This window comes from Equus asinus, chromosome 2, assembly GCF_041296235.1.
Source record: "Equus asinus isolate D_3611 breed Donkey chromosome 2, EquAss-T2T_v2, whole genome shotgun sequence".
Taxonomy (NCBI): domain Eukaryota; kingdom Metazoa; phylum Chordata; class Mammalia; order Perissodactyla; family Equidae; genus Equus; species Equus asinus.
Genome location: NC_091791.1, coordinates 41,887,177 through 41,905,483, shown reverse-complemented (window position 1 = coordinate 41,905,483; position 18,307 = coordinate 41,887,177). Strand labels below are relative to the sequence as shown.

Here is an 18,307-nt window from a genome sequence, read left to right as displayed (position 1 = left end):
TAAATGGGTAAAATTATATGTTATAGTAAAACAGTAGACAATTAATCAATCAAACCAATGAACAAAAATAAATCTCACTTCAATAAGCAATGTCTCAAAGACATCAAGGTCTTCACCAACGCAGAAGGCAGATTCAAGAAATTATTCTCTGCCTCATTCCTGACCTAATCCCACTATGTAGAGCAGACATTTAAATTAAAAGGGGAGGCTCGGGTTGTACCTAAGTTTTTAATATTTTGAGCTCTGACCCAAATGTCTTCCTACCTCATCTATTAGAAGCACCTACTAAAAACAAAGCAACAAAAATAAGTCGTCCATTTCTGCAGAATGACATACTAAATACCTTAACCTACTCTCCCAAAGAAAATAACTAAAGAAGAAGAAGGAAATAGAACATGTTTTTAAAAATGCACCAGTGAGGTGACAATCAAGTAAGAGAGAGTAAAAGTGGGAAAGCTGAGAAGGGGGGAAGCACCAAACCCAGATCCCTGTCACCTTGAACTTCCACTAGAACGATTACATGGAACAAGAGAGAGGAACATAAAACCAGGACCACTCAACCCCCTGAGTTTAACAGATCCCTACAGAAAATTCGAACTTCAGGGTATGGGTAAATTAGAAATAAACTTGCTCCACTAAAAGAGAAACTGCTTTTTTGCACCGTTAAGGGGGGGCGGGGGGGGGGGGGTAGAAAACCTCCCTTGAGAATTCATAACCAACAACTAGTACTTGTGTGGTTTTGTGGTCCAAATTCATATTGTGTAGTTCAACAAACCTCAAGCAGAGAACTTAATTTAAAGATTGCCTAGATTAATGGGCAATCAGGTGCCTAACAGGGGTCTGGCAGAAGCAAATATAAATACTCTGTGGAAAAACCTATCTTCAAATCTGGTCCTCAAGGAACTCGCACAGATAAAACTTCCAAGGAACATGAGCTCCCAGTCAAGAAATCATAAACACACAAGGAAATAAGACACATAACTGAGGGCCAATAGAAACAGGCAAATGATCAGATCTGAAAAGACTTCAAATACTGAAATTTTAAGTAAATTTGATCTATCTCAATAAATAAGAGAAGTTTGAAAAGGAGTAAAATTTTACTTAAAAAATATTACCAAGCTGACTTGAGAAGGGACCACAAATAATGGTTAAAAATTAAAAAACAGAAAATTCAAATAAATTCATCCAACATATATTTATTGAACATCTATGTACTAGGTGTTACACCTTTGTCTAGGCTCTGGGGATAAAGCAATAGGATAAAAAATAATTAAAAGTCTAGTATCTAGAACAGCAGATGCTCAATGGCTATCTGATGGACGGATGAATGAATATACCTAGGGCTGCAGCACGGCACAATTCCAGGGGTACCTTTCATTCACATCTTGGGGACTGTACAGTACACGAAAGTGCAGCCTTACACTGTGGCAGGAAGTAGGCCAGGAGCTGTGGCAGCCAGAAGGCAGACTGCTCAGACTCTATTTGACTACAGTGTGTCCTGTTACCTTGCAAATTGGGCATAATTTACCCCTCTCCTGGTAGATAGAGATCGCAAGAATTTTCTCTCCAGTTTTCAACTCAAGACTAATCTCATTCTTTGAGTAAGTGAATATGTATTCTTTTTAAGGTCTTCATGTTTGAATACTCATGCATCAACTGTCTTGTAAATAAACAGTTAATATTTTTAACTATTGACTAAGGATTCTGAGCTCCAACTGTAAATTAGCCATTATAAATTCCTGAGTCAGTTCTTTAGTCCTCCCTCATTACAAACATCTTTAGGCAAACTCTTTACTTAGTCAACTGAGCTGTGGCAGAAACAGGGCTACAGATCCTGATTCAGGAGTGGTCAGTTCTGTGACTCAGCAGTAACCATCTTCGGTTTAAGAGATCCCACCCAAAATGTTTTAAAAGAGTCTAGAAACAGATAATGATTTCACAGACTCTCAGGCTCAATTTCACGTACCCCACATCACTCTGATAGCAAGAACATCCTCCTACCATCCACATCAGCTAGAACATAGAAACCAGTCTCCTAGGGCCTTTAAGAGGTTATACTTACCACCACCTGCTGACTGCATCACTAAAAGGTTACTTTCTACCACCAATGCTCATATGGCTATCATTCCCTCTCTCCTAACCTTAGAGCTTTGGGGGCCCCTCTATGGAAACCACTGTGCTAGGAGCAGGTCAGTCTATGGAAATTCCAACTGGAGGGCCCTAGGTGAGTACCAAACCTAAGAGTGTCCCTGCAGCAGAATTACAGGCATAATGGACACGTGAAGTAAGACTGTGTGAACATCTATTGTCCTTCTCTTTCTCATCCTCCAACAGGTTCTTTTTGCCATAGTGATTCTCAGTCTTTACTTCCTTGAGCAGCAGAGACCTTTCTTTAAACAAAACTTTGTGGAAGTTCAATACATAAAATATATGAAAGTAGAGCTGTTGGTTGATGGCAGAATAAGGGGGTCAGAGGCCTGGTCCTCCTCCCTCACCCCTAACCCACTCCCAGGCATGCTGGAATCCCAAGGGCAATAAGAAACTATGTCTGAAAAGCAATGGCCTGGTGAGGATGATGATAATGATAATGATGATAATTTAACTTAATGATAGTCTAGAAGAGAAGAAGAACGATCAACACCTTACAGTCCGGGCTTTGTGTCAGCCTGTTCTAAGCAGTGTTTCACTAAACGTTCACTCATCTCAGTTGTAATCAGCTTCTCAGTCTGACAACTCTAACCCCCAGGAGCACAGAACTCTCCAGCTCAGGAGAAGCCACGTTACTCCTGCATTGTGAATATCTCTCCAAGAGATCACAAAAGCAGCATCACTCACGAGGCCTGGGATTTCCTCGGGTCAGCGCAGCTGCCTGACCCAGTGTTTAGCTCATGTGAAACATTTAGACAGAAAAAGAGGGGGAAAAATGCCTACTTAACTAGTATATTAAACAACTAGTAGAGCCAAACTACTGGCAAATCAAGATTTAAGAAGTTTCACCTAACTATGGAAAAACTGAAGTTACTTGTCATAGATGGACCACTTTAATGAAAGAAAAAGGAGGTTTCAAAATTTCTAGGTCAAAGAGAATTTCCAGTGCTCCCTTCATGCACAGCATTTGTCCCGGGAAATTTACAAGCCAGGTTCATTGTATAACGTGACAGAGGAAGTGATCTGGATTTTCTCAATTTCTTAACCATCATTAGTTATTTTATAAGATGTACGAAAACTAGTGGCAATTATGGAGTTCTTGTTTAATACTCCACTGTGGCCTAATTTGGAGAGGTACTAACTGAAGTGAATGAGGATTAGGTCTACTTAATAATAGGATGGAATAATTTATGCTATTACTCATAGGGAATTCTTTGTAGCCACTATTTAGCACATTGTAAAAGAATATTTTAAAACATCGGGAAATGCTGAAGTTATATTAAGTAAAAATGTATCTATAACACTATAATTCTAATTTTCTACTTTTTAAGAGCTATACATATTCATAGGAATAAAAACTGGAAGCATCCCCACCAAAATATTATGAGTGGCTACCTCTGAGTGGTGGTTTGTACTTTCTTGTTTGAATTTTTCAAGGCATACCAAATTTTCTATTTAGAATCAGCAAAAAAATACATTTAAAAACAAAAAGAAATTTTACTTACAGTAAAACTGATACAGCATACCTGAAATTTTGAGGTTTGTATATTTCATCAATTTTGAGATTCATATAAAAACATCAGAATTGTCCTTAACTGTGGGATTATATGGCCAAACTGCAGTCAGAATTGCTTTGGAAGGAACAGCTGCTCATGCAACTGCTAAGGTGTATCGAGCCCAACTGCTACTGGCAGCGTAGTAAGCACAGTGTGGGAAATGACATGCGGCCAGAGTGGACACACCTCCCAGTTCTCAAGAGCGGCTCAGTCCCTCATAAACCAGAATGTCACTGGTTGGATGCAACCTCATCAGTGACTGCACCAGGCCTGTCCAGAAGCCTTCACTTCTGTGAGAATGAGGCTGATTTAACTGTTTAAGACTGTCTTTGTATTAATGCAAAGCATAAAAAAATTCTTGGATCTGTTTGCAATCTAAATGTCACCACTATGTATAATCAGTGAAGCAAGGTAATTGTTAAAAGCACAGTCTGTGAAAACAAACAAATTTAGGTTCAAGTGCTGGCTCCACCATTCTCTAACTGCATGAGCTTGGACAAGCTTCATAATGTCACAAGCCTCAGCTTATTCATCTTTCAAAGAAGGTCGACCATACACATCTCTTAGGATTTTAGTGAAGATTTAAAATATTTACCAGTATATATACCATTTGCTAACTTAATAAAAATGTTTTACAAGACTAAATACGTAGATTTCAAATCATGTAGCCCACTATTAAAAAAAGAGTAGATATCATATATTTTTAAACTCACTCAAACTTAAAATTCACATCCTTCAGGGCAATTTCCCAGCTATACACACTCAAAGTGATTACTGAGCCAATGCTAAGAACTCGAATAGATGCTCTACATTTTAAAGGATTCAGGCTCTGAAACAACTCTGTGAACTACATGAGAAGATTTCTGGCAAAATCTCATCACTCCTCTCCTAAATCTTCACTAACTCTATATTGAAAGGATCTGGGTAACAACGCAAATGATGTCACAGATACAAGAGGATTATACTACACTGGCTTCATGATCAACTCAGAATCTAGGTGTCAATAAAGACATCAGAAAGAGGGCATATTTTAATAATGTCTCAGACCAATAATATACTCTCAGTAAAATTATGAAACAATAAATGCTAAAAATATTTAATTTTAATATGCTAAGTAAATGTTCTAAGTATAATTATAAATCAAATAAGATGCCATGAAATGGGAAAAAGTAGCAAATAATAGTGAAAAAAAGAGCAGAAGATTAAAATTCCATGAGCATTAGGATATTTTTAAAACCCTGCTTCAAAAAGGGGTGATAGCATGTTATACTCTTCCTATAGTGCCCAGGATGAGACAGACAGGCCTAGTGCTGAATCCCATTTCTGCCATTTACTCTCTAGGAAATAGCAGGCCAGTTATTTAACCACTTGGAACCTCAGTATCGTCATCTAGAAAATGGGACTTGTTTAATGTTCTCACGATAGTGTGATGACTAAAGACATAAAATACTTGGCACAGGTTACATCAATAGTGTTCTATATTGGTAGACGGAAAAAAAAACCCAAAAAACAAAACCCAAAGGATCAAGGTGACATATAACACGACACAGGCTATGCCCTAAGATAAGAGCTAGAGCACCAAAAGCCAGACATCCACTGAAGGTCCCAGAACATAAAATAACAGGTGACCCTGGCCTTGACAATAAACACTGTTGAGGAGATAAGGATTAAGGGTTATAGCAAGAAAATGAAGTAATCATTTAACACTGTACCTTGGAGAGGAGTCAAGGAGACAAGCAGGTCCAAGTTAATGATTAACAGGGAACCAATCGATCACATGCAGCCACCACCCAATCAGAAGTAGCCTTGATGTCACTCAGGGTAAGAGCAAGGCAAATAAATAACAGATGATTCAAAGGACACACATTGACTGAGCTTTGATGCTGACAGGCCCCTTCCCAGAAAAGAAGGAAATGAGTCTCGAGGCTAGAAATTTGTTATCACTTTCATCTGCCCAGAGTCAATGTTGTCTCTGTTGTCTTTATTGTCCTTCAGGCAACAGGAAAGACTCTGGAGGGGCTGAGCAGAGATGCTCAAGAAAGAATTAAAAGTGACATCCCACTACACAGTCAAGTTTAGAGAAAACAGCCATTAGTGTATTTGAGGCCAGAAGGTGAGGTTTGCCCTAAGAACAGCCTCCATTCCCAGAGAATGGCTCCTCTTGACTTCGTACAGCAGAGTGGGCCACACTAGGTTCAGTCCAAGCTCTACAACGTTACATACCTCCAACAGCTATTGTTTTGCATTCATCGATAGGTTCCTTTAAAGTTATTCTCATGTACACTTCCTGAGGCGGTCTTGTCTTCTATTTCATGTTTCCCAACCAGACACTTTTGTGCATCCCAAAGAACTCAATGGTGTACCTAGAATATAGGAGCAATTTAAGCTTAACCACTTTGAAAATGGAATCGTAAAATTCTAAAGCTGAAAGAGACCTTATAAATCTAGTACACCTCACTATAAATAAAAGCATTAAAGTATGAGATTAGAAACAAAAAATTCACAATTGATCTTCCCCATCTCCCACTCCTTTTTTTTTCTATCTTTCTTTTTTTAAGGTTTTTTTTGGTAGTAAAATATACATAACATAAAACTTACCCCATTTTTTCTTAATTGAAAACTACAGTCTGTAACCTTGTATCACATAATTTCTCCTTTTATATATTTATCTATCTTTAATTTTCAACAAATAACTGATTTTCACAAATTAAATATAGCAGCTTCAATATGAAAACAATGAGTAACTACTAAGTTATCCTCTTTACAAGGTGACTGATAAAAAGGTGGTTATTTTTCTGAGGCCAAAATATTACCCTCATAAGTGATACCTTTTATAGTTACATATGTGTAAATGGGTATTTGCATAACCAGGAAGCTAGAGATAATGTTTTGCATCTGACAAAGAACAAAGAGAGTTGCTCATTTAGTCCCTCATTTATAGCCACGTGAAAGAAAGTGGAATCTAATAGGAGCTAACAAGGTGGCACTTTATTTTGATCCTGTTTAATTTAATCAGCATCATTCTATTTTTCTCTCTGTAATAATCTTTTACAAATGGGTTTTCGATCATTTTCAGGATCATATAAGCCCGCATCACTGAGAACCTGATGAAGGTAAGCCTATTCTACTACCACTCAAATTTCAGGAGGATCTTGAACTCTTTGAAGCCCATCTCTGGACCCCAGGATGAAAAGTCCAGGGGCTTCCATGTCCCAAACTGGGTGAGTGACATCTTGAGCTAACTAACAGGTTTAACTCTGTGAGGAAACAATTCTTGAAACAAAAGAAACCACTCCTGATAGGCCCTAAGGACCTAGTCATACCAGGCAATCCCCCATGAAATTGTTCTTTATCCTCTCTGCAAGAAATAGTACTACAGCTGTAAATAACCAGATACAGTCTCAAAGAAAGTCGCTGTCACAAACTAAAACACAAAACAAAACAAAATTAGGACTCTCTTGCCATTACGTTAGCTTAAAAGTAAAATAAAGCTTTAGAGTAAAATATATTCACATAAAAGAACATCATCTCCTGAACATACCAACAGTGTATACACCTAAAGATAGATTAAGGGTTTTTTCCCCCCTAAAAAAGAAACAGGACGTCACCTTACATTCAAGAACTCACTAAGTCTCATGTTACAAACAAAAATCTCAGTTTATTCTGAATAATGAAATTATGTCTGGAAAGGTAACTTCAATTAATGCTATCTTTGGATGCTTATATGTCACTTGACAGGAACTGGCTAACAAAAAGGAAGCAAAGGAATAGATTGAACAACTATTTTTGGAGTTAGGACCTAACAATAGGAAATATGAGATTTTTGGTTTTTGCTAAGGATCTTGACCTAACATCTGTTGCCAAGCTTCCTCTTTCTGTATGTGAGCCACCACCATAGCATGGCCACTGACAAGCGGTGTAGGTCTACACCCAGGAACTGAACCCGGGCCACTGAAGCAGAGCATGCCAAACTTAACCACTAGGCCATCAGGGCTGGCCACTGAGGTATTTCTTAAAGGCCTTTTAAATATGATTTTAAAAAACAATATGGATTTTGGGGGTTATAGATGGCCAATGGAATAGGACTGTTTATCTCTGCTTCTCTCTAATCCCCATTAAAATGACAGTAAAGAGGAAAAAAGATACAAAACCACAAGGACAAAAAGAAGAGAAAAGTATATTAGAGCAGACAACCAACGTCAGTGGCATTCTGGAAGCTGAAAGCAGAGACGACTGCTGAGCAGAGCAGAGCAGGATGGAACCTCACTGCCTAAGAAGTGAACAAAAAGCCAGGTGATTGCTCCCGAAAGGCTCAAGAAATGGAGCTTCTGGTTCCTAGAAGGAGGGGGTAAGAAGTTGAGAAGAGGGGGTAAGGAGTTGAGAAGAGGCAGACTGGCTGAAAGTCTGCATCAAAAGCAGACCCTTACCTCACACCATATACAAAAATTAACTGAAAATGGATTAAAGACCTAAACGTAAGAACTGAAACTATTAAACTGCTAGGAGAAAACAGAGGGGAAAAGCTTCATGACACTGGATATGGTAATGATTTCTTGCACTTGACACCAAAAGCGCAGGCAAAGAAAGCAAGAATAGACAACCGTGACTACATCAAACTTAAAGACTTCTGCACAGCAAAGGAAACAATCAGAGTAAAAAGGCAACCTTGAGAATAGGAGAAAATATTTGTAAACTATGTATACAATAAGGGGTTAATATCCAGAATATATAAAGAATTCCTACAACTCAATACCAAAAAACAAGTAACCCAATTAAAAAATGGGCAAAGGACATGAACAGACATTTCTCCAAAGAGGATATACAGATGGGCAATCAGCATATAAAAGGGTGCTCAACATTACTAATCATCAGGAAAATGAAAATAAAACCAAATGAGCTATCACCTCACACAAGTGAGGATGTCCACCATCAAAAGAAAACCAGAAAGTAAGTGTTGGTAAGCAAGTGGAGGAAAGGGAACTCTTGTGCACTGTTGTTGGAAATGTAAAACGGTGTGGCCACTATAGAAAACAATACGAAGCTTCCTCAAAAAATTGAAAATAGAACTACCCTATGATGCAGCAATCCCACTTCTGGGTATATATCCCCCAAAATTGAAAGCAGCATCTCAAAGAGGTATTTGCACACCCGTGTTCACTGCAGCATTATTCCCAATAGCCAAGAGGTGGAAGTAACCTAAATGTCCATCAACAGAGAAATGGATAAAGAAAAGGTGGTATATACATACAACAAAATATTATTTAGTCAAAAGAAACAAGGAAATCCTATCATATGCTAAAAACATGGATGAACCTTGAGGACATTATACTAAGTAAAATAAGCCAGTCACAAAAAGATAAATACTGTAAGATTCCACTTATATGAGATATCTGAAGTAGTCAAACTCTTAGAAATAGAAAGAACGGTGGTTGCCAGAGGCTGGGGGCAGGGAGGAAAGCAGAGTCATTCAATGGGTATAGAGTTTCAGTTTTGCAAGATGAAAATGTTCTAGAGATGTGCTGCATAACAATATGAATAGAGCTAACACTACGGCGCTGTACACTTAAAAGTGGTTAAGATGTTAAATTTTTTATTGTGTATTTTTCACAACAATTTACAAAGACAGGGAGATTATCCCAGATTATCTAGGTGGGTCCAATGTAATCACAAGGATCCTTAAAAGCAAAAGAGGGAGGCCGAAGAGGAAGTGAAAATAATGCAATATGAGATGTATTTGACTTGCTATTGCTCCTTTAAAGGGGGGGAATGGGGTCAAGAGCTACGGAATGAAGCCAGGCTTTAGAAACTAGGAAAGCAAGGGAACAGATTTTCCTCTAGGGTCTCTAAAAAGGAATGCAGTCCTGCAGAAACCTTGATTTTAGCCCAATGAGATCCAGGTCTTCTGCCCTACAGAACTGCCAGATGACAAATTTGTGTTGTTTTAAGTGAAAAAAAAGGCAATTAGAACCCCAGATCTTCTCCCCACCTGGTAGAGCCAGACAAGCCAACCCCACTCCCATAACAGGAGGCAGTTTACTCTCTGGAGAAAATGATACAGCAAGACTTCAGATTCAGAGACATCAGATAAGGCTGAAACAGAGGCATTAAGATCTGAGCATTTACAGGCTTGCATGGTGAGAGCTTTGGCTCCCTTCCCCTACATGGCTCCCTGAATCCTCACAGGTAGGCTTTTACCCTATAAAAATGGTGAACAGGGGATTTCCTTTTGGAGAAACTGAAAGATCCAAGAAAAAAGACCTGCAGATTCTGATGTCTAGAAGTCACTAATTCAAAAGGCCAGGTCCCTGCCTAAAAACCCTCTAAGACCACAAGGTAACAAATTCCAGTCCACTTTTTATTGTCTCACTCCTAAAAATGAAAAGACAACTAAAGCTTCACCATTCGCTTGAGAAAAGCCTCTAACATTAAAATTAGGGGCTAAAACAAACTGATGAAAAGGGGGAACACAGAGGAAAAAGAAAAGTGCAAAGAGCAGAAGAAAACAGCAAAATAATTCAATTCATATTCTCAAAGGAAAAGAGAAAATAATATATCTATGAAACAAGAACAGGATCCTATTTTAAAAAATAAAATATTCAGAGACCAATAAAAAATTAAATTTGAAATTACAAATATGCTAGCAGAAATCAGAAGTTCAATAAATACAGCTGTATGTTGCTTAACAGGGACACATTCTGAGAAATGTGTTAGGCAATTTCGTCATTATGCAAACATCATAGAGCGTACTTACACAAACATGGATGGCATAGCTTACTACACACCTAGGCTATATGGTGCTAACCTTATGGGACCACTGTCGCATACGCAGTCCACTTTTGACCAAAACATCATCATGCAGCACATGACTGTACTACAGAAAGTAGAACAAAAGCAGAGACATGGAAAACAGCCAAGAAAAAGACATCAGAAAATTAGAGAATCAAACCAGTAGGTCCAAACATCCAACTAACAAATTTGCAGAAAACAGAGAAAAGAGTGGAAAGGAAATTACCAAAGAAACAGTACAAGAAAATTTCCTAAATTGCAGGACATGAGTTTCCTAATTGCACGGACCATGAACATTGAAAAACCACAAGAGCTAGGGCCCAATATGAAATTTCAGAATTCTAAGAATAAAGAAGAGAGTCAAACATTTTTCAGAGAACTAACAGCTCGCACACAACCAACTGGGAAGCAGAATGGCCTGAGACATTTCAACACAAGTATCACAAAGCACAGCCACAAACAAAAGACAGTCATAATAAAGTAAACATTAAATATTTATTTAAACACACACTGTAACACGACTGCATCCGGAAAATGGACAGACAGGAAGAGGAGGTGTGTACTGAGGGTAAGGGGTTTGTATGAGAGGTAAATCCTCAGCAGGAAATCAATACCTAAGTCTAAAATTTTAAAATAAATCAGTAAATGGCATTTAAGGCATACAGTGTGTTGTTTATAAATAGGTGAATACTAGAAAATATAACTAAAAGAGTTGGAAAGGGCTATCTTTGGGCAAAGATGTAATGGGAGCATAAAAAGAAGAGAGAATGGCTGTTACAGTACTATTTTAATTTTAAACAATGTACATGCAATTACCTCAAAATAAATAAAATAAATGAATAAATAGATGAAAGGAAAGCAGGAAAGGAAGGAAAATATATTTAACAAAGTAAATTTACAAATTGTTACCCAGTGGTGATCTCCAATGCTAATCTACACAGAAAGAATGAAAATAAGCAACTGTCCTAACATTATGCAAATGACTATTTGTGGCTTGGAATAAAATTTCCAATCACTGCGCCATACATGAATTCCAAAACGTTGTACCACAAACAATTAAAATGATAACATGCTGTGGAAAGCAGTATCGGATGCTTCAAATATGTGACTCTAATAATGCAGACACTGACTATGTGTAGAGTTGGAAGAAAATTATTCTGAGGTTGGAAAAAAGTATTAGTTATAATATTCAGTTTTAGAGAAATACGTGATTATTAAATACAGATATGTAACTAAATTAAATGGTACAAATATATTTGACTACTACATCTATATCCCCAAAACATTCTTTATATATTCAAGTTGGCCACAAAAATTGTTTGTTTAGTTCTTTTTCAATGGGAAAACATGGGAAATACAAAGCAAGCATTAAAGGTACATAAAGAAATTAAAAATCCATTTACCGGAATCATGTTGTTATTTTTCTTCATTGATCTTCCTTCCAATCTAGGAGAAAATGATAAGTAAATAAAAGAGCATTCTTCATATGAGGAGCTGCTTATAAGAAAAAAATTAAGATCCAAGGTAACTATTATTCATTTCTTGTTCTCTATCCATAGCAAAAATTGTTCTTTCCCATTTCCAAGCTAATTTCTGGCTGTCGTGGTATTCAGAGTAAGTTTTATTAGACAAAGCCAAGCACAAGAAAGTATTTAAATACAATGCCAATTAAAAAATGCACACCAAGAGCATCTAATAGTATAATATGAGTTTTAAAATCATTTACAAATTATCTCCTCTCCATTCAGGTAAATAACTGCCAATTGACAATAAAGAAAAAGATGAAGCAAGAAAGCACATTTTTCAAATATAAGAATTACAACTGTAAGGTGAAAGGAGTAGCAACATGTTTAAATTTTCCTTTTTACCAGAACACAATCAATAGCAATTAAAGTGGAACAACTACAGACCATATATATGTGCGTAAGATCAGAGAGCTTATAAATAGACTTTGACCCACATCACCTTAAAGGCTTAGAAATGCTTCCTCATTTAATTTCATGAAAGACTTTCTCAGCTAAAAATGAAATATGACCCTTTGAAAATATATCTGTGAATATATTTTTAAAATATATCTGTCAATTATGGTACCTACAGAAAGAAGAAAAAAGGATCTTTTTGAAAAATTAATAAACATTTGTATTAACGTATTACATACATACAGAAAAGCACAGAAATCTTGAGCGGCTTACTTAATTTTCCTAAAGTGAACAGACGTGTGTAACCACTACTCTCCCCAAAGGTCGTCACTGCCCTAACTTCAAATACCACACATTAGTTTTGCCTTCTGGGCAATATTATTACTCAGGGATCCACCTGAGAGTCTAAGAATCTCTGTATCTATCAAAATAAAATGCTTTAGGAAGAGAGAAGCAAGCAGTCATTGACTGCAAAGGGATATTATTTCAGAAAGATGTTGACACATCTGAGGAAGGTGTTTTGACTGGTTGGATAGTTGTTTGAGATCAACCTGCAAGGTTTCCAGAGACTGTAGGAGAGAGAAGCTGTTTTATCATATAAATAGAAGGGAAAGGGCCTTCCTACTGCCCAGGATGAATGTACTGCAGGGGATGAGATGGGGGAGGAGGGAGTAGAGAGAAGAGGGGTGGGGGCAGAGAGAGTTTGGACCTCCTTTCTATAGGTACAAAAATACCTGTAAGATAAAGATAATAATCAAACTAGTATGTGCTAGAAGGTAGACTAAGTTACTGACGCATCGACTCATTTGATCTTCCAATTGCTTTGATGCCTGTAGACAGATAAGAATATTGAGTCTCAAGGTGGCTAAGTATGGCGGCCGAAGCTAAACAATTAGTAGGCGAGGCAAAGCTGTTCCTCTTTAACAGGTTCTATGCAGGACTAGGGACACTAAAAACAAAAAGGACAATGTTCACAGAAAAGAGGCCATGTAATTAGGTACAGAATATATTGTACCGTCCCTGTCCATGAATCATTTGAAGGAAAAGGACCAAGTAATTCAAGGTCCACAGTCTTCTAAATTACTAAGAAGTTGAATGGTTCTGTCACTTGTAAAGTAGGCCCACTTATCTTTCCGTCCCTCAAAGGAGAAGTTTCAAAATAAATCCTTACAATCCACAAGATGTAATTTTCCGACACAGTAACTTGTTTTATCATTCTGTGTGCTTTCCCACTGCAAGAGCGGAAATCAAAGGACCAGATGTCCCTCAGAGAAAACCAGAGATGCAGAGGCAAATTATCACCCGAAAACTGAGGAACCTATGATAATGCCACCTAGAAATGACATGCCACACCCGCATGAATATCTAATTCTATCATGAGTACTTTCAAAAAGCAGGAACCAAAACAGGAACACAGTTCAAAAAGGGAATTTTCTATTGAAAATAGAAAATTTTCTACTTGAGAGGGAGAGGAAATAAAATATCTTAAAAAGTTGCTATAAGACTATATGTGATGTAACAAAGAGCATGTAGCTAGAAAGGCCTTCCTGCACCTCACTGAGTAATACAACCTAACGTGTCAACAACAATAACTACAATTGTCAGATGCGGTGAAATGCCTTTACATTTAATCCTACAAGAACCCTGCAAGGGGGAGGGGCTAGAATCCCCAACTTGTCAGGTGCAAACATTAGGCTCAGAGAGGTTATGTAACTTGTCCAAGGTCACACACTCGTCCAAGGTCACACTGCGAGGAAGCAAGAAAGGGTTCCAAGTGAAGTCTGCGGAATACCAAAGACACATGACAGCTCTGGCTTAATGATTAAAGCAACCAAATCTTACTTTTCAATTCCAAGTCATGTCATGATTCTTTCACTACTTTCTGGTTTCAAATTGCTTTTGATAAGTCTTGCATAAAGGATACTCACACACCCTCTCATGAGATGGGGGAAGTGTCTTGCTAGCGAGAGGCTTAAGGACGGGAAACAAAAACAGGTCTGGATGGACTCTTTTATGGATTGGACAACTGCTAAAACAGCTGAGAGCTCTCTGGTGATGTCTTTATATGGGATCTAGCACAGGCAACGCATAGTAAAAGCCGCAGGCTTGCTTTTACAGTGGACACATGCTGTGAAGGTACAATGTAAGAAGGTCTTTCTGGGACCAGTGAGTAAGCAAGTTAACTGCTCACCTTGCACAGTAAAGCATCTAGGAAAAAATTATCCAAATTATACTTATAAAGCCATGGCTCTAAACTTTCAATAAGACTGAGGATAGTAAGGCAAGAATCTCTGTAGACATTAATCAACTCAGAGACATTCAGAAGAATATTGGGGGCAGGAGGGCAGAATAAGGTACCCTCTTCTTATTCACAATAATTCTGGTATAGCGATGCTCAAACTCCTATGTGTTTACTACTGGTGACTTACTCTCAAGAAAACTTACACTGGAGTAGGAGAAGTTTCAAAGACTAAAAAGGAATGAGCATAAGAAGCAAGGCTGAGGAAGGAAAAGATTGAAGTTCACACAATTCTGCAAGGCATGGCAAACTCCCACTTTACACGTCTGTGTTTGTAGGACCAGACTTTTGAAAGCTTGTTACTTCCTCAGGGGTGAAGAGGGCAAGTGGTTTCATCCTGGGGGCCAAGCTAATGGACTGATAGGGAGTGGCTGCGCACACAACACTGAGAAACAATGCTGAAATCAACTGCCATTGTCCACCATGGACACATGACATGGAAATTACAACAGGCATCCTTGGTTTTTGGCAGCCCTGACGCAAACTCTATAACCATAATTCAGTTGTTTCTTCTCAGAGGGAAGATGGTGTGTAATTAGACATGAATAATACAGAGAGACCAATAACAGCACAAGATCAATTTAATTATATTTTTCTATTTTTCTTATATTTTTCTATTAAAATTACACTTTATTAGAATAGTAAAAACTACTGAAAATTTTCTTATTCTCACACATAAACAGCATGTTATGTAAATTAAATCTCAGTTTAAGAGACTACAAAATCCAAAGTGCAAAGTTAGTCCTTTCTTCCTCTAACATCTAACTCTCAATAAACTGAGTTGAACTGAACCTTTTCTTTCTTTCCTCTGCTTGGAGAAGCTTTCCAGGCTCTAGGGAGGGAGGATTCGACCGCAGCTGAACAGCCCCAGACATCATGTCTAGCTTACGGTGACTGAAAGTTGCAGTCTACTGCAGACCCCGCAAGGCTTCCTTCTGCTGACAGCCGGTCCCAGCTCTCTTCACCAGGGAGCACAACTTTCAACTACACTCAAGGAAAATCTTAACCTGCCCTTCACTACACCGCGGTCTTAGGATGTCCTGATGAAGAAAATAGCGCAAGGAGTAAACTGAATGTCTCTGCCCAGCCCTTCCTCAAACCTTGCCTCAACTTGCAGCCCATCATGACTCTCCTGGGTAAGTCAGAGAGCTCTTTCCGAGCTGCTTGGCTGAGGTGTAAAAGAAAACACAGTATATAAAAGATCATCCATTTATTACCCTGGAAGTTTAGCAACTTCCCACCTTGCCTCCAAAATGGCCTCTCCTTTTTCCTTTTCCTCTATAAAATTCATTTGAATAAAGAAGTTTAGAAGAAGAGTTTCATCTAGAAGAAAAGGACAAGTTTACAAATTGCAATCTACTAATGCTGGGAGCTCAAAGAGAGGATTTAATGGGGGGTGAACAATTTCAGAGAAATACACTACATAGACATAAAGTGCTAGTCGCTCCCAAAGATGATAAAGGGTAAAAGCAACTGTGCTCCAGGAAATGACGACAGAAATTAATGAGAACAAAGCAAAATTGGTAAAAGCCTGGAAACTAATTATGAGGACCTGAGGGTGACCTCAAGACAAACACCACTTCCTCTCCACCTTCAACAAAGAGGAACTGAGTGCATTCCTTAGGCTGAGGAAAGAAAAACTACTGCACCCCTTCACTCAGCAAACATTTACTGAGTGGGATTATATAGAAAAGAAGAGTGGCTTCCCTGAAGGAACTCATAGTTTAACGAGGAAAAAAACCCGCATAAACCAGTATTTACATTTCTGTGTGGCAAGTGATACCACAGAGGTAAATAGCAACACAAGCACTTCCCAGCAGGGGCTAGGCACAATTCTTGGACATTGCAGGTATCTCATTTTAATCCTTCAAAGAAGCCTGTGAGCCTGGCAAATGTGTTCCCCTTTTGACAGATAAGAACAAGGATGGATGGGACACAGAAAAGGGTCTTTCAAACAAAAGTAGTATTTTTTATTCTAATCTTCAGATACCCCTGCCCCCACCCCCAAAATAAATCTCAATCCCTATTTTACATTTTGCAGGCTGCCCAGCAGAGTCTCAGGTTCCTAGAACTTTCATTGAGAAATCCACACATTGAAGAAATAATTTTGTAACAGCACAGGTCCTTATCGAGGGCCCCATCAGCAATGTCCTGCCTCTACCTTATCGGAGTGGGTTTTGGTTGCATTATATCCTTACCCAGGGATGTGCCAACATAATCTTCCTCACATGTTATTTAATTGCAGCTCCTTGAGGGCAAGAATCACACTTTATCTGTGCTTACAATGCTCTCAGTACCTAGGATAGACATTTGTAAGCACCCAACAGAATGCTATCATGATTCTCTGTTACCAATTATATCAAATCAAGCTTGTCAGTTCTGCCAACAGGCCATCAGCTCACCCACCTTTATTATTCACCCACCAGCCAGTATTTTCAAAACTGGATTACTACCCACTTTCAAAAGATTTATTCATTGCTAAATGTTGGCTTCTGTAGGTCACTATAATGTCCTTCCCCTAGCCTGCTCGCCATACTGTTAATCCATGCCCATCACCTGGCTGAGAAAGAACAATAGACACAAACATATTTGCGACAACAGAGGAATTGTCCACGTGATCTTTTTTTACTTAATAAAAACTTTTCCTCAAAATATTACATGTGCACCAAAAAAATTCTGGCTTGGCAATTACTTCCATGTAATATTTGATTATAATTTACCTTCCATTAAACCTTTACATAGTCTTATCTCACTATCAAAAAAGTTTTTACTAAACGAGGATCAAAAAGTATAATCCTTTAAAAAATACTATCTAAGCCATGTCTGATCTACTGTAGTCCCCGTAGCCGCCCTTTGAAACAGTTAGTCTGTCTCCTTAACTAGTCAGAAAGTCTCACAGCGTAGGTTACGTCATATCCCAAACATAATATAGACAGGCCAGCAATTTAATAAATACTTTCAAAACTAATCCAAATACTTTGCCTTTGAACTTGGATTCTTTTTAGATATTGAGAAGAATAAATATTTAATGGAAATGAAAGAAACTCAAAACAATGAGAACTTTCTAATTTCCTTTTTAAATACTTTGAAGGAACATTAGGGCTTCAAAAGAAAATTCAGCATGGACTGGCAAACCGAGCTATCATAATAAACTTTGCAAGTCGCAAAAGCTGTCTTTTGTGTTCCTAAAAGAGGCAAAATTTAGCTGGCTAATAAGAATATAAGATGGACTAAAAAGAAATTACAAATTACTCCAATACAGAAACAGACTAAAGTATTGAATCCAGTTCCAAGGCAGATTGTGGGAAATGTTTTTAACCAAGAATCAACTAATTTACTCAAATCAGATTTGTCGTAGATGTATATCAAGGTATCTGTTCACCCACTCCTCTCTCTGGGGGATTCTGCCACACTCTCAGGCTCAGTTACTTTTCTGTGCCACCCTCTGTGTCACATGATACAACCTGACACACACATAGACGACTGCACTGGAGGAACAAGTGACCAAAAGGCAGCCATTCATAGGCTGGCCAGGAGCCTATGACTTACGTTTACTGGCTAAAAAGATGAGGTCAGTCAATCAGATTTTCTGCCTCAAA

The 18,307-nt window shown here is 38.1% G+C and overlaps 1 protein-coding gene across 15 annotated transcripts in view; it reads right to left on the bottom strand.

Moving 5' to 3' along the window:
- The window catches only part of SGMS1 (sphingomyelin synthase 1), a 279,503-nt gene that overhangs the window by 115,687 nt on the left and 145,509 nt on the right, over positions 1-18,307 (bottom strand). For 12 of the 15 annotated variants that reach the window (XM_014864351.3, XM_044754914.2, XM_070487761.1 and 9 more), the window contains 2 exons: positions 11,894-11,936; positions 5,928-6,067 (listed from right to left, as the gene is read on the bottom strand). The gene's annotated coding sequence lies outside the window, so the exon portion shown is untranslated. The remainder of the gene's footprint in view (positions 1-5,927; positions 6,068-11,893; positions 11,937-18,307) is intronic. The other 3 variants (XM_070487793.1, XM_070487788.1, XM_070487824.1) reach the window with 1 other exon arrangement.